Here is a 13566-nt window from a genome sequence, read left to right on the forward strand (position 1 = left end):
CAGCTTACTCAGGGAAGAAAGGAATCCGAGGAAGAACTTAAGACTATTAGCCGTAGGAGTAAAAAGGCCATTTGGCCCATTGAGACTGCTCCACCGCTCAATCATGGCTGATTCATTTTCCCTCTCCACCTTTGACGCACTTACTAATCAAGAACCTTATCAACCTCCACTTTAAATATATCCAATGAATTGGCCTCCACAGCCGTCTGTGGCAATGAATTCCACAGATTCATTGCCCTCTTGCTAAAGAACTTCCTCCTCGTCTCTGCTCTAAAGTGTTGTCTTTCTATTCTGAGGCCATCTGAGCGGAGTTTACACATTCTCCCTGTAACCCCATGGGTTTCACAAGGGCATGAGGAGCAGTTTATTAATTTATAGGAATTGGGTGGAATGTGGCCTTGAAAATGTGTGCAGCGCCACGGTGGTGTAGCGATTATTGCGACACAGTTAGAACTTAGGGTGTTGGAGTTTGGAGTTCGATTCTGATGTGCTCTGTAAGAAATTTCGTACGTTTGCGCCGTATGCGTGGATTGCCTCCGGGTGCTCTGGTTTCCTCCCACAGTCCAAAGACGTACCGGTTAGTAAGTTAATTGTTCATTGTACATCGTCCTGTGATTAGGCTAGGGTTAAAATAGGCGGTTTGCCGGATGGTGAAACTTGGGCTGGAAAGGCCTGTTCGCGCTGTAAATAATACATAATAAAAAGTGGAATTAATTTAGAATTTGCTTATATATGTGGTTGATGAACAGTGTAGAATCGTTGGGCCAAAGGGCATGTTTCCAAGCTGTAACCCGATGACAACATTAATAGTTCTTTCGTACTTAATAAGTGGCTCCTCATAACATTCATAAAATTTATGGATTTCAACAAACATCAGTTAATAATGCAGTAAATGACTTGTACTGAAGTGGGACGGATTAAGACCTGTTCATAACCCAGTGAAAACTGAGCTGGCATGAAGAGATACACAAGTGGGATATTGCCGGCAGTAGATTAATGATTGGAACACAATTCCCCTGTGATGCGTGCCTCAGCCCCAGAAGCCAGGATTAAGGAAGTGGACCCTTCTCTCCAAGAGGTTCCACAGTAATGAGTTTGGTGTAGAGTTACTGACACATGGCGCAGGGCACAACAATTAATTCAAATCACAGGAGATAGGTTTGCCTTGCTTTGTCCACGGTCACTGACTAATGGGTGGTTGCGAGCAGTAGCTAGGGGTTGCACTTTTGCTGAACTTGACGGGCAGTCATGTCTCCAAACTACTCCAGTCCCACAGCCTTAAATTTCATTCCTGCTCCTCTGGTGCCGACTAGACCCCAAACTCATGAGCTGCATCTTTCAGCCTTGCCCCTTTTCCATCCCTGTCGCTCTCTTCCTAACACTCCCTCATCCGCTGAACTCTGACACCTAGCAGAGAGCAAGGTCCTCTCGCCGGCTAAAGCTTCACCATCAGACTGGCTGGGCTGAGCAATGGGGATGGCTGGGAAGGTGGATCTTGTGGAGATTGGCGGGGACTCCATATTGCAGGAAACGCAGGTGTAAGAGAGTTAAACTCAGAGATTGTGTCCCTTGTTTGCTCCAGCTTGGATTGGCTGGGGGATGTCCGAGGGAGATATCTGTTGCAGGAATGCTGAGATTGGTTAAGGAGATATCTTATCTCCAGAATGAGGGGTCACAGTTTGAGGATAAAGGGGAAGCCTTTTAGGACCGAGATGAGGTAAAACTTCTTCACACAGAGAGTGGTGAATCTGTGGAATTCTCTGCCACAGGAAACAGTTGAGGCCAGTTCATTGGCTATATCTAAGAGGGAGTTAGATATGGCCCTTGTGGCTAAAGGGATCAGAGGGTATGGAGAGAAGGCAGGTACAGGGTTCTGAGTTGGATGATAAGCCATGATCATACTGAATGGCGGTGCAGGCTCGAAGGGCCGAATGGCCTACTCCTGCACCTATTTTCTATGTTTCTATGTTATGGGGGTGTGTTGGGATTGGTTAGGGAGATTATCTGATAGAAGTAAATTGAGATTGGTTAGGGAGATATCTGATGGAGGAATGTTGGAATGGGTTAGGGAGATATCCGATGGGGGTGTGTTGGGATCGGTTAGGGAGATATGTAATGGAGTTATGGTGGGGAAGGGAAGGGGGTGTTGGATGCTGCTGAGGGAGGGAGGCTGGTACTAATCAGCACAAGTGTGGGAAATGGAAGACAGAATCACTCCTCTAACTTCAAACCCAGAGCACACACAGAGGGTAGTTCGAGTCAGCAAATCCCATCCAGGTCCAGCCTAACGTTCCTCCTAACCCTAATCTTTACCCTAAACTTAACTCTAATCCTCACCGTAACCTTATCCCTGGCCCCAGTCTTCACCCTAATCCTAACATTAACCTTAGTCCACCAGAACCCTCACTGAAACTAGCTCAATAATTGCAGGTAGGATGGCCTAAAGGAAGCTGTCCCTGCTCTGGGAGTGTGACAGGAGCGCGTGGAGTGAGATTTAAAGTGGTAAATTAGATTAGAATTGACTTGTGTACCAAGGTACTGAATACCATTGTTTTGCACATCATCTATACAGAGCATTACATTTCAGTAGTGCACTGAGGAGGTACAAGGGAAAACAGTAAGAGAAAGCAGAATAAAGGCTTACAGTCACAGAGAAAGTGCAGTGCAGGCAGACAATAAGGTGCAAGATCGATAGTGCGGACTAAAGTCCATCTTTTTGCATCAGGGACCACATAACAGTGAGGTGGGAGCTGTCCTTGAGCCTGGTGGTATGTGCTTTCAGTCTTCAGTATCTTCTGCCCAGTGTGAAAGGGGAGAAGAGACACTGTCCGGGGGGGGGTAGTGTCTGTGATTATGTTGTCTGTGTCAGTGAGGCACTGGGAAGTGCAGAGCCCATGGAGGGGAGGTTTGGTTTCTGTGATTTGCTGACCTGTGTCCACAACTGTCTGCTATGTCTGACCCTGGAAGTTTGTGATGGGATGGTATAAAGGGAGCTTTACCCCATCTAACCTGAGTTGTTCCTGTCCCTTTCTTCTACAATAATAAGTTTATTTCAAGTTTACAATGCTACGACAAAAATGCTACGAAATATAGCACTAAGTGAATCAAAATATTCCTAACCTCATCTAGGATGCTATTTATTCCCTTCAGAGATGGCTGTTGCTGCCCAGGAAGTGTGTGATGGGACAGAGCAGAGGGAATTACCTTGTTTCATCCGTACTCTGGGAGTGTGTGATGGGACAGTGCAGAGGGAGTTTCATTGTACCTGATCCATGCCCTAGGGGGTGGTGTGATGGGACAATGCAGAGTGAGTTTTGTTGTCTGATCCATGCTCTCGGAGTGTGTGATGGGACAGAGCAGAGGGAATTACCTTGTCTGATCCATGTTATGGGGGGAGGTGTGATGGGACAGTGCAGAGAGAATTATCTTGTCTGATCCATGCTCTAGAGGGGTGTGATGGGACAGTGCAGAGGGAGTTTGATTGTACCTGATCCATGCTCTGGGGGGGTGTGATGCAGTACAGGGGTTGGGTGGGCGTACCTCACACTGTGTCTAATGTGTTGAAACGGACCAGAGCTCACAGAAGTCTTCAGTCAATGATACCATGTGGGACGGGGATACAATACACACTGATCTTTTCTGGGCGTTTGGGATCCCTGCTGAGTTTGGGTGCCTGTGTCTCGCACAGGGCAGTAAACAGGGATTCCTTGATGGGACATCCATTCTGAAAGCGGGGACCAGGAGGTCGGCTCAGGGAACTAGATTAGGAAGATGGATGAGATGGTAAGTGGTGAGAATGGCCTGACAAATACAGAGCCTCTGCTTCTCTCCATGGGTGTGTGTTACATCTGTGGACTGAAGAAAAAAAAGTCACGAGGATACAGTCTCGCTCCGGCATTGGAGTTGTCCACAGACGTTGAAAACCTCGGAATAAATAAGCTGCTGCTTCAGAACCGGGTGTCCACGTAGATAGTGAGACATGACATGTCCTGGTCGGGACATTGTACTGGGGACAATTCCAGCTTTGGAACTTCAACTGATTACCAGGGATATGCTTAGATACCATTCCAGGGGCTCCTGGACAGAATACAGACCACTAACACAGGGCACTGCCAAGGGAGCACCTCATTGCGAGAAGGGTGGTACTGAGAGAGGGACAGGTCACACTGTCAGAGGGGCACACCATAGGAGGGGTAGTACTGAGGGAGTGCTGCACTGTGGGAGAGGCAGTACTGAGGGAGCACCGCACTTTGCTGGGGGCGGTACTGAGGGAGTGCCACACTCTGGGAGGGGCAGTAGTGAGGGAGTGGGTGGTACTGAGGGAGGGTCACACTATGGGGGGGTGGTACTGAGGGAAAGTCACACTGTGGGAGGGGTGGTACTGAGGGAGGGTCACACTGTGGGAGGGGTGGTACTGAGGAAGGGTCACATTGTGGGAGGGGTGGTACTGAGGGAAAGTCACACTGTGGGAGGGGTGGTACTGAGGGAAAGTCACACTGTGGGAGGGGTGGTACTGAGGAAGGGTCACATTGTGGGAGGGGTGGTACTGAGGGAGGGTCACACTGTGGGAGGGGTGGTACTGAGGAAGGGTCACATTGTGGGAGGGGTGGTACTGAGGGAGGGTCACATTGTGGGGGGGTGGTACTGAGGGAAAGTCACACTGTGGGAGGAGTGGTACTAAGGGAGGGTCACACTGTGGGAGGGGTGGTACTAAGGGAGGGTCACACTGTGGGAGGGGTGGTACTGAGGGAGGGTCACACTGTGGGAGGGGTGGTACTGAGGGAGGGTCACATTGTGGGAGGGGTGGTACTGAGGGAGGGTCACACTGTGGGAGGGGTGATACTGAGGGAGAGTCACACTATGGGAGGAGTGGTACTGAGGGAGTGTCACACAGTGGAGGGGTGGTACTGAGGGAGGGTCACACTGTGGGAGGGGTGGTACTGAGGGAGTGTCACACAGTGGAGGGGTGGTACTGAGGGAGGGTCACACTGTGGGAGGGATGATACTGAGGGAGTGTCACACAGTGGAGGGGTGGTACTGAGGGAGGGTCACACTGTGGGAGGAGTGGTACTGAGGGAGGGTCACACTGTGGGAGGGGTGGTACTGAGGGAGTGTCACACTGTGGAGGGATGATACTGAGGGAGTGTCACACAGTGGAGGGGTGGTACTGAGGGAGTGTCACACAGTGGAGGGATGATACTGAGGGAGGGTCACACTGTGGAGGGGTGGTACTGAGGGAGGGTCACACTCTGGGAGGGGTGGTACCGAGGGAGAGTCACACTGTGGGAGGGTAGTACTGAGGGAGTGCCGCACTCCGGGAGGGGCAGTACGGAGGGGGGGGTCACAATGTAGGAGGGGCAGTACTGAGGGAGGGTCAGACTGTGGGAGGGGTGGTACTAAGGGAGGGTCACACTGTGGGAGGAGTGGTACTGAGGGAGGGTCACACTCTGGGAGGGGTGGTACTGAGGGAGGGTCACACTGTGGGAGGGGTGGTACTGAGGGAGTGTCACACTGTGGAGGGATGATACTGAGGGAGTGTCACACAGTGGAGGGGTGGTACTGAGGGAGGGTCACACTGTGGGAGGGGTGGTACTGAGGGAGGGTCACACTGTGGGAGGGGTGGTACTGAGGGAGGGTCACACTGTGGGAGGGGTGGTACCGAGGGAGAGTCACACTGTGGAGGGATGATACTGAGGGAGGGTCACACTCTGGGAGGGGTGGTACCGAGGGAGAGTCACACTGTGGGAGGGTAGTACTGAGGGAGTGCCGCACTCCGGGAGGGGCAGTACGGAGGGGGGGTCACAATGTAGGAGGGGCAGTACTGAGGGAGGGTCAGACTGTGGGGTGGGGTGGAGAGCACTGTGGAGTAGAGGCAGAGAATGTTGGTTTTTGGATGGGTACAGATGGCACTCACATTGTTTCACATTGAGCATTAGCCTACTGTTTATTTTCAGTAACGTTGTGGTCAAGTTCCTTCAGCTTTTGGAACAGATGTAAATGATTTTTGTAAGCAGATATACTCGTGTGTGACCCTGGATCGTTACTGCTCTCTGTACCACCGACTTTAGAAGCCCCAGAAATAACCTGTAATTTGTCTGAGTGAAGGGTGGAAGGTCACGGCTTGGAGCCAATTATACACGGAGCTGTACATTGCTACGGGGATCAAGTGTGGCACACAGTCAGACAAATGGGAACTTCCACCCCCACCGCAAATTAATTCAGGGCTTTCGTCGGAAGAAGGACCAGCTGAAAGCTTGAGGGAGAGACACAAGCGAGTGAGGGGTGTTGCTGAGTGACAGGGTGAGGGAGGGGTTGGTGACGGAGGTGTGAGTGAGGGAGGAGGGTCAGTGTAGGAGGGGTGAGTGAGGGATAGATTGGTGATAGAGGGGTGTGTGAGGGGGAGAGTTAGTGAGGGAGGAGGGTTTGTGAGGGAGGAGTGGGTGAGGGAGGTGTGGGTGAGGGAGGGATTGGTGAAGGAGGGGTGTGTGAGGGAGGAGGGTGCGTGTGGGAGGGGCGGGTGAGGGAGGAGTGGATGAGGGAAGGATTGGTGACGGAGGGGTGGGTGAGGGAGGAGGGTCAGTGTGGGAGGGGTTGATGAGGGAGGGGTATGTGAGGGAGAGTGGGTGAGAGAGGGAGGAGTGGGTGAGGGAGGAGGGTCAGTGTGGGAGAGTGGGTGAGGGAAGGGTGGGTGAGGGAGGGATTGGTGACGGAGGGGTGTGTGAGGGGGAAGGTCAGTGTGGGAGGAGTGGGTGAGGGAGAGATTGGTGATGGAGGGGTGTGTGAGGGAGAAGGGTCAGTGTGGGAGGAGTGGGTGGGTGAGGGAAGGATTGGTGATGGAGGGGTAGGTGAGGGAGGAGGGTGAGTGTGGGAGGGATGGGTGAGGGGGGTGGGTGAGGGAAGGATTGGTGATGAAAGGATGTATGAGGAGGATTGTCAATAGGGGAAGGTGACAGTGCGGGTGGGGTGGTGACAGACGGGTGAGTGAGGAGGATTGTCAATAGGGGAGGGATTGTCAGTGAAGGAGGAGTGTGTGAGAGGATTGTCAATAGGAGGGGGTGTCATTGAGGGGGGGTGGGGAAGGAGATGTGTGTGAGGGGGATAGTAGGGAAGGGTGTCAGTGAGGGGGGGTGGGGGAAGGAACAGTCAGTGAGGGTGGTATGTGAGTGAGATCGAGTGGGGTTGCTGACAGTGGGGGTGAAGGCCTATGGGGGTGAAGTGGTGATGAGGGTGAGCAGTTGCGGAGGGTGGGAGTTTGGTAAAGAAAGGGCAAAGGGGAGAGGTCAGGAGCTGCGAATGCAAGGGGCGAGGAAGGGGGAGGAGATGCGTCAGACTAGAGTAGGAAGGTTCAACAAGGATGAGGGCTCGGTGAAGGTGAGCAGTTGTGGAGTGTGAGGGTGAGGGTGGGGGAGGCAAAGGTTTAGAAGGGCGTCAGTGAGGAGGGTGAAGGCAAGGTGATGGGGGAGATGGAGAGGTCATGGGAAGGTGGGTGGGTAAGCAGAGGGGCCTTGAAGAGTGAGGTGGTGATTGGGGTGAGGGATCAGAGAGGGCGAGGTGCCGGGGAGGGACAGGGGTTGGGGTTGGTAAAAGATTGGGAAAGGTGAGGGGTCAGGAAGTGTGAAGAGTCGGGGAGGGCGAGGGGTCAGGGAGCATGAGAGGTCAGGGAGGGTGAAGGGTCAAAGAGGTGAGGGGTCAGGGCAGAAGAAGGTTTGGGGAGGATGGGTGAAAGAGGGTGAGGGGTCAGGAAGGGTGAAGGTTTGGGGAGGGCAGTGGTTCAGGGAGGAGAGGGGTCAGGACAGGTGAAGGTTTGGAGAGGTGAGAGGGTTGAGGAGGTTGGAGGATGGTGAGGTGGTGGGGAAGGTGAGGCCTGGCCAATGAGGTTATGTGGATGCTCTGAACATTCCTAAAATTGGGATTCGAAAGGAAAATGGAAGAGTGGGGGGTGGGGCAGGGAGAGAGGAGAAGGGAAGGAAAGGGAGAAGGGGGGAAAGGGGAGGTGGAGGGAAAGGAGCAGGGGGTGAAAAAGGGGGAAGAGAAAGATCGAGGGGGAGTGAGAGAAAGGGGGAAGGAAGGGAGAGTGATGAGGAGGGGAGGGAGAGAGAGAGTGGTAGGGAAAGAAGGGGTGGATGAGAGGGGGAGAGGAAGGGGTTGAGGGGGAAGGAGAGAGGGGAGGGAGAGACAGGGAGGAGGAGAGGAAGGGTGGAAAGGGTGAGGGGGAGGGAGAGAGGGGGAGAGAGGGAGAGAGGAGGAGGGGTGGGAGAGTGGGGAAGGTGGAGAGATGGGATGGGATGGGGAGGGAGAAAGGGGAGGGTGAGGGAATGGGGGAGAGGAGTGAGAGGGGGATAAGGGAGGAGGGAGCAAGGGGGAGGGGAGGGAGAGAGCAGGAAGGGTGAGGGAATGAGGGGAAGAGAGGTGAGAGAGAGTGGGAGATGGAGGGAGAGAAGGATGCGAATGGGGAGAGGGGAGGAAGAGAAGCGTGTTGGGAAAAAGGGAAGAGGGAAGGGGAGAGGTGAGAGAGAGGATGAATGGGGAGAGGGGTGGGAGAGCAGAAGAGGGAGAGAATGGGATGGAGGAGGAGAGGGGGAGAGGGGGAGAGGGGCGGTAGGAAGGTGAGAAAGGAAGGCAAGAGGAAAGGAGGAAAGGAGGAGGAGAGGGGAAGGAGAGAGGAGGAGATGGTGAGAGGGTGAAGTTGGTAGGAACAGAGCAAGAGTGAGGCGAGGGAGGCCGGGTGAGAGAGGACAGGGCAGATAAGGAGGAGGTACTGACTGTCTTCCTTCACGTGCTCACGGGTCCAGTGCATAGGTCTGATGGTCTTGGTAAACCATCTGCACATTTCTCTGCAGAACATCTCTGATCTCCTGCTTGCTTCAACCATCCTCTCGGCCTTCTCATGTGATCCGTCTGTTCCACGTTTCAACAGCTTCAGCAGTTCCACATCTCCCGTCACCTCATTGCCTCTGTATTCTGCACAGTCGGCCAGACAGCCTTGTCCATGTCCGGCGTCTCTGTGTGCATTGCACCCCGCTGTGATCTGCATCCTGAAGACCACGTATGCATCATTGCTTCCTAGTAAAAGCTGATCGCCTAATGTGTCTGGTTGTTGGTACGATACGCGCTGCTCTCTCTGATTTCCCAGACAATCTGGTATGTGAAGCAAAGTCTGAAGCCTCCACTTTGCACAAACAATTTAAACAGAGCTGATGAAGCTGTGAACCGCTGTTGGATACTCTGCCCTGGGGCTGCAGGAAAGTCTGAGCTCTGTGGTGTGTGTGTGTGTGTGTGTGAGTGTGAGTGTGAGTGTGTGTGTGTGTGTGTGTGTGTGTGTGTGTGTGTGTGTGTGAGTGTGAGTGTGAGTGTGAGTGTGTGTGTGTGTGTGTGTGTGTGTGTGTGTGTGTGTCCATACTTCTCACCTCGTCCGTCCACCAGCATCAGGGGATTGTCCACAGTCGTTGTCGGTCTGGACAGGCTGGATTGGCCTGGTGTGGTCCTCTCCGTGGCCTATGCAGATGGATGGTCCTTCCTTGTGATGAAGTGACTTTCTAGCTCAGTGTGCCCGAACCTCATGCAGATGTTCTTCCATCTTTCCGACGAGTAGCTCTGAAGGTTACAGACCTTTAAAGACAGGCTTTGGGTTTCACATGCATATTGAAATGTCGAAATGTACGGTGAAATACATTGTTTCGCCCCAATGGCAAACACAGCACCAGGATGTGCTGGGAGCTGTCTGCAAGTGTTGCCGTGCTTCTGGCACCAACATAGCATGCCCTGAACTCACCAACTCTAACCCGAACTAATGTGGGAGGAAACCAGAACACCCATTCAGTCACGGGGGAGAATGTCAGAACTCCTTACAGACAGCGGTGGGAACTTAATCCAGATCGCTGGCACTATAAAGCATTACACTAACAGTGATGCCCAAAGTCTTCTGGGTTTAACTCCCACGAAGCAGTCCTGGTTATGGAGAGTTTGAAACAACTGTGGTGGAAACACCTCATATTCTCATTAGGGTCTTCATTAGGGGTTTGTGGGTAGGGGGGGGTTGGTGATTCTCCTGCAAAATTCCTGCTGGTGAATGGCGGAGAGCATTCTGGTTGCAACACAGTCTGGAATGGGGACGCCAATTCTCCAGAGTGAAAGAGGATACAGAAGGTTGTAGACCCAGCCAGGTCGATCAGAGGCACAACCCTCCTCACCATCAAGGACATCTTCAAGGAGCGGTGTCTCAAAAGGCAGAAACCATCGATAAGGACTCTCTCTGCCCATGACATGCCCTCTTCCCATTACTACCATCAGGGAGGAGGTACTGGAGCCTGAAGATGCACACGCCTTTAGGCATGGCTGTTTCCCCTTCACCATCATAATTATCAATGGTGTATGAACCCATGAACACCACCTAATTTTTTTTCCAGTATTTATATATTTTATATATATAAGAATTGCCATTGCCAAAACCAACTTCCAAAAAATGAAACCCATTTTTACCAACAGACACATTTCTATGACAACAAGGCTTAGGCTACTAAAATGTTACATCTGGCCAATCTTGCTGTATGCTTCCGAAACATGGACCATAACACCAGAACTCCAAAGAAACTTAGAGCAACATTCTTAGAAGAATGTTGAAAATATCATATAGGGTAACTAATGAGACAGTACACCAATGTGCCCATACAAAAAAACCTTTAATGAGAACATTAAATGAGAGGAAACGTAAAATCCTGGGCCATGTCATCAGAAAGGGAGAAATAGAATACCTTACACTACAAGGCCGTATGCCTGGGAAACGTGGAAGAGGAAGACAAAGGAGAAAATATATGGATCCTGTGAAAGAACTAACAGATCTAAGTGTGCGAGATGTCATTGACGCTGCGAGGGATCGTTTGATGTGGAGAGCCATGATCGCCCAAGCGTGTAACGCGTAACGTACATGAAGAAGAAGAAATATTTTATAAATTGTATTAATGTTAATGTCTCTGCTCTGTACTTCTGCTGCAAAACAGCAAATTTCACATTATATATTTCAATGATAATGAATCAGTCCCATTTCTTAATATCCCCTCACTCACCGCGTTAATACCAGTTTTCCCCTCCAGGACAACCGGGCTGTCTCAGGACATCAGCCTCCGCACGCTGAAGATAGTCTTCTCCTCGAGTCCACTCCTGGACTGAATAAACCACCTCCCTCAATCAGAAGTTACTCCCAACTCTTAGTGCTGCATTCAGAAAGCCTCCCAACACCTCCTGCAGCATCCTCTCCCATGCTAGGCCCATTCCAGGCATCACCACACAGCTTTGGAATCGTTTGATGCCTTGTCCGTTGGTGGTCTGGGGTACTTAGGATGGCGACTGTACGCCAAAAGGCCACATTATAAATAGATGAACCACTGGTTGGTGTTGGTCGATAGACTGTGTTGGCTTTCCACATCCATCTACATGAGACGGAATGATCCTGGTGAAGATCTTGGCCCCTCAAAGCAGGACAAGCATGTGTTATTCCTCCGACATGGCTTTCTTGAAGGCCACATTGTATTCCCTGTAAAGTGGGGCAGTTGCACCTACCTTGGGCATCTCATTGGTGGGTCTGGCCCACTGCTGTCCAATGCAGACAGAACTGTCCAGACTACAGGGTAATTCTGGTCTTGAACTCATGGTCTTCTATCATTTCTGAATTAAAGTGGTGGAAGCCCCGTCCATCTCCATTAGGGAGCTGTCTCGCATTCTCCTGCGTCTTCACGTGAGTGGGCACTGCATCCCCCTCGCTCTCAGGAGTGTTCAGTCTGAGGAACGTCTCCTCCCATTCTGTGTAAGAACCACCCCAGATCATAACTGGTAAGGCTCCTGATGAAACCAGGATCTGAGCTGCATGGTTCAATGATCACAGGACATAACTCCACAATTTCAGACGGCACAGCTGCCCAGCAGCTAATGTAATGCTTTGCAGTGCCAGTGACCCGGGTTCAATTGCCGCCAATGTCTGTAAGGAGTTTGCACGTTCTCCCTGTGACTGCGTGGGTTTCCTCCGGGTGCTCTGGTTTCCTCCCACATTCCAAAGACATACAAATTAGAGTAGGTAAGCTGTGGGCTTACTATGTTGGCACCGGAAGCACGTCGACACTTGTGGACTGCCCCTAGTACACCCTCAGTCTGTGTTGGCCATTGATGAAAAATGACACATTTCTAAAGATATACAAGTTAGTAGGTTAATTAGTCACATTGGTGTAATTAGGTGGCACGTACTCATTGGGTCGGAAGCGCCTGTTACCGTAGTGTATCGCTAAATAAATAAAATAATCCAAAAAGCAAACCTTCAGCCCCCCTGATCCTATCCCCTTCACTTGGAGTTCCTGTGTCTCTCCCAGTCACTCCATGCCATCAATCACCTCTCCATGCAAGCCGGTGCCTTTTCACTCCTTCCTCGTTGCCAGTGTAGTATCTACACTTTGTACGCTCTGGGCGGTAACAGAAAGAATGCAGAGATTAATACTGTATGTTTTTGTTTCCATTGAGGTTAGGTGAGACTAGAACTAGAGGTCATAGGTTAAGGATGAAAGGTGAAATATTTAAGGGGCCTCTGAAGGGGATCTTCTTCACTCAGAGGATAGTGGGAGTGTCCAACGAGCTGCCGATGGAAATGGTGCATGCGGGTCCACTTGCAACATTGAAGAGAGTTTGGATAAGTACATGGATGGGAGGGGTACATAGGTGCAGGTCAATGGAACTCGGCAGAATAATAGTTTGGCACAGAGTGGACAAGCTGAAGGGCCTGTTTCTCATCTGTAGTGCTCTATGACAAGGGAGAGCTATAGAAAGGATATTGAATTCTAATGAAGTGATTCTCAGACATTGCAGATGTACTCTGTGGCCACTTTATTAGATACACCTGAACACCTCGTTAATGAAAACATCTTGCCAGCCAATCATGTGGCAGCAACTCATGCATAAAAGCATGCAGACATGGTCAAGAGGTCCAGCTGCTGTTGAGACCAAACATCAGAATGGGGAAGAAATGTGATCTAAATGACCTTGACTGTGGAGTGATTGTTGGTGCCAGACGGGGTGGATGAGTATCTGAGAAACTGCTGATCTTCTGGGATTTTCATGCATAACAGTCTCCAAAGTTTACGGAAAATGATGCGAAAAACAAAAAAAAAGCAGCAATATCAAGTGTGTGGCAGTTCTGTAGGCAAAAGCACCTTGTTAATGAGAGAGGTCAGAGAAGAATGAATCTGCAGATGAATACTTTTTTTCCACTGTGGTTGGGTGAGACTAGGACTAGAGGTCATAGGTTAAGGGTGAAAGGTGTAATATTTAAGGGGAGCCTGAAGGGAAACTTCTTCCCTCAGAGGATGGCGTGAGTGTAGAACGAGCTGACGGGAAGGTAACAATAACTCAAGTTACAACAGTGGTGTGTAGAAGAGCATCTCTGAATGCACAACACGTGGAACCTTGAAATGGAGGGAATAGAGCTGCAGAAGGCTGCAAACAGGGAAGGTGAAAGGAGAGGGAGAACAAGGGGAGGAAGGGGTGGGTGGGGGGGAGTGTGAAAGATAAGGGGAGAGAAAGGGAGTG

The 13566-nt window shown here is 51.1% G+C and overlaps 1 long non-coding RNA gene across 1 annotated transcript; it reads right to left on the reverse strand.

Moving 5' to 3' along the window:
* Positions 1–572: 572 nt before the first annotated feature.
* LOC134358763 (uncharacterized) lies at positions 573–12408 on the reverse strand. Its single transcript, XR_010020943.1, has 3 exons — positions 12303–12408; positions 9408–9594; positions 573–681 (listed from the first exon to the last, which is right to left on the reverse strand). It is a non-coding gene; the product is annotated as an uncharacterized LOC134358763 (long non-coding RNA).
* Between the last annotated feature and the right edge of the window lie 1158 nt (positions 12409–13566).

The sequence above is a fragment of the Mobula hypostoma genome, chromosome 19 (genome assembly GCF_963921235.1).
Source record: "Mobula hypostoma chromosome 19, sMobHyp1.1, whole genome shotgun sequence".
Lineage (NCBI taxonomy): Eukaryota > Metazoa > Chordata > Chondrichthyes > Myliobatiformes > Myliobatidae > Mobula > Mobula hypostoma.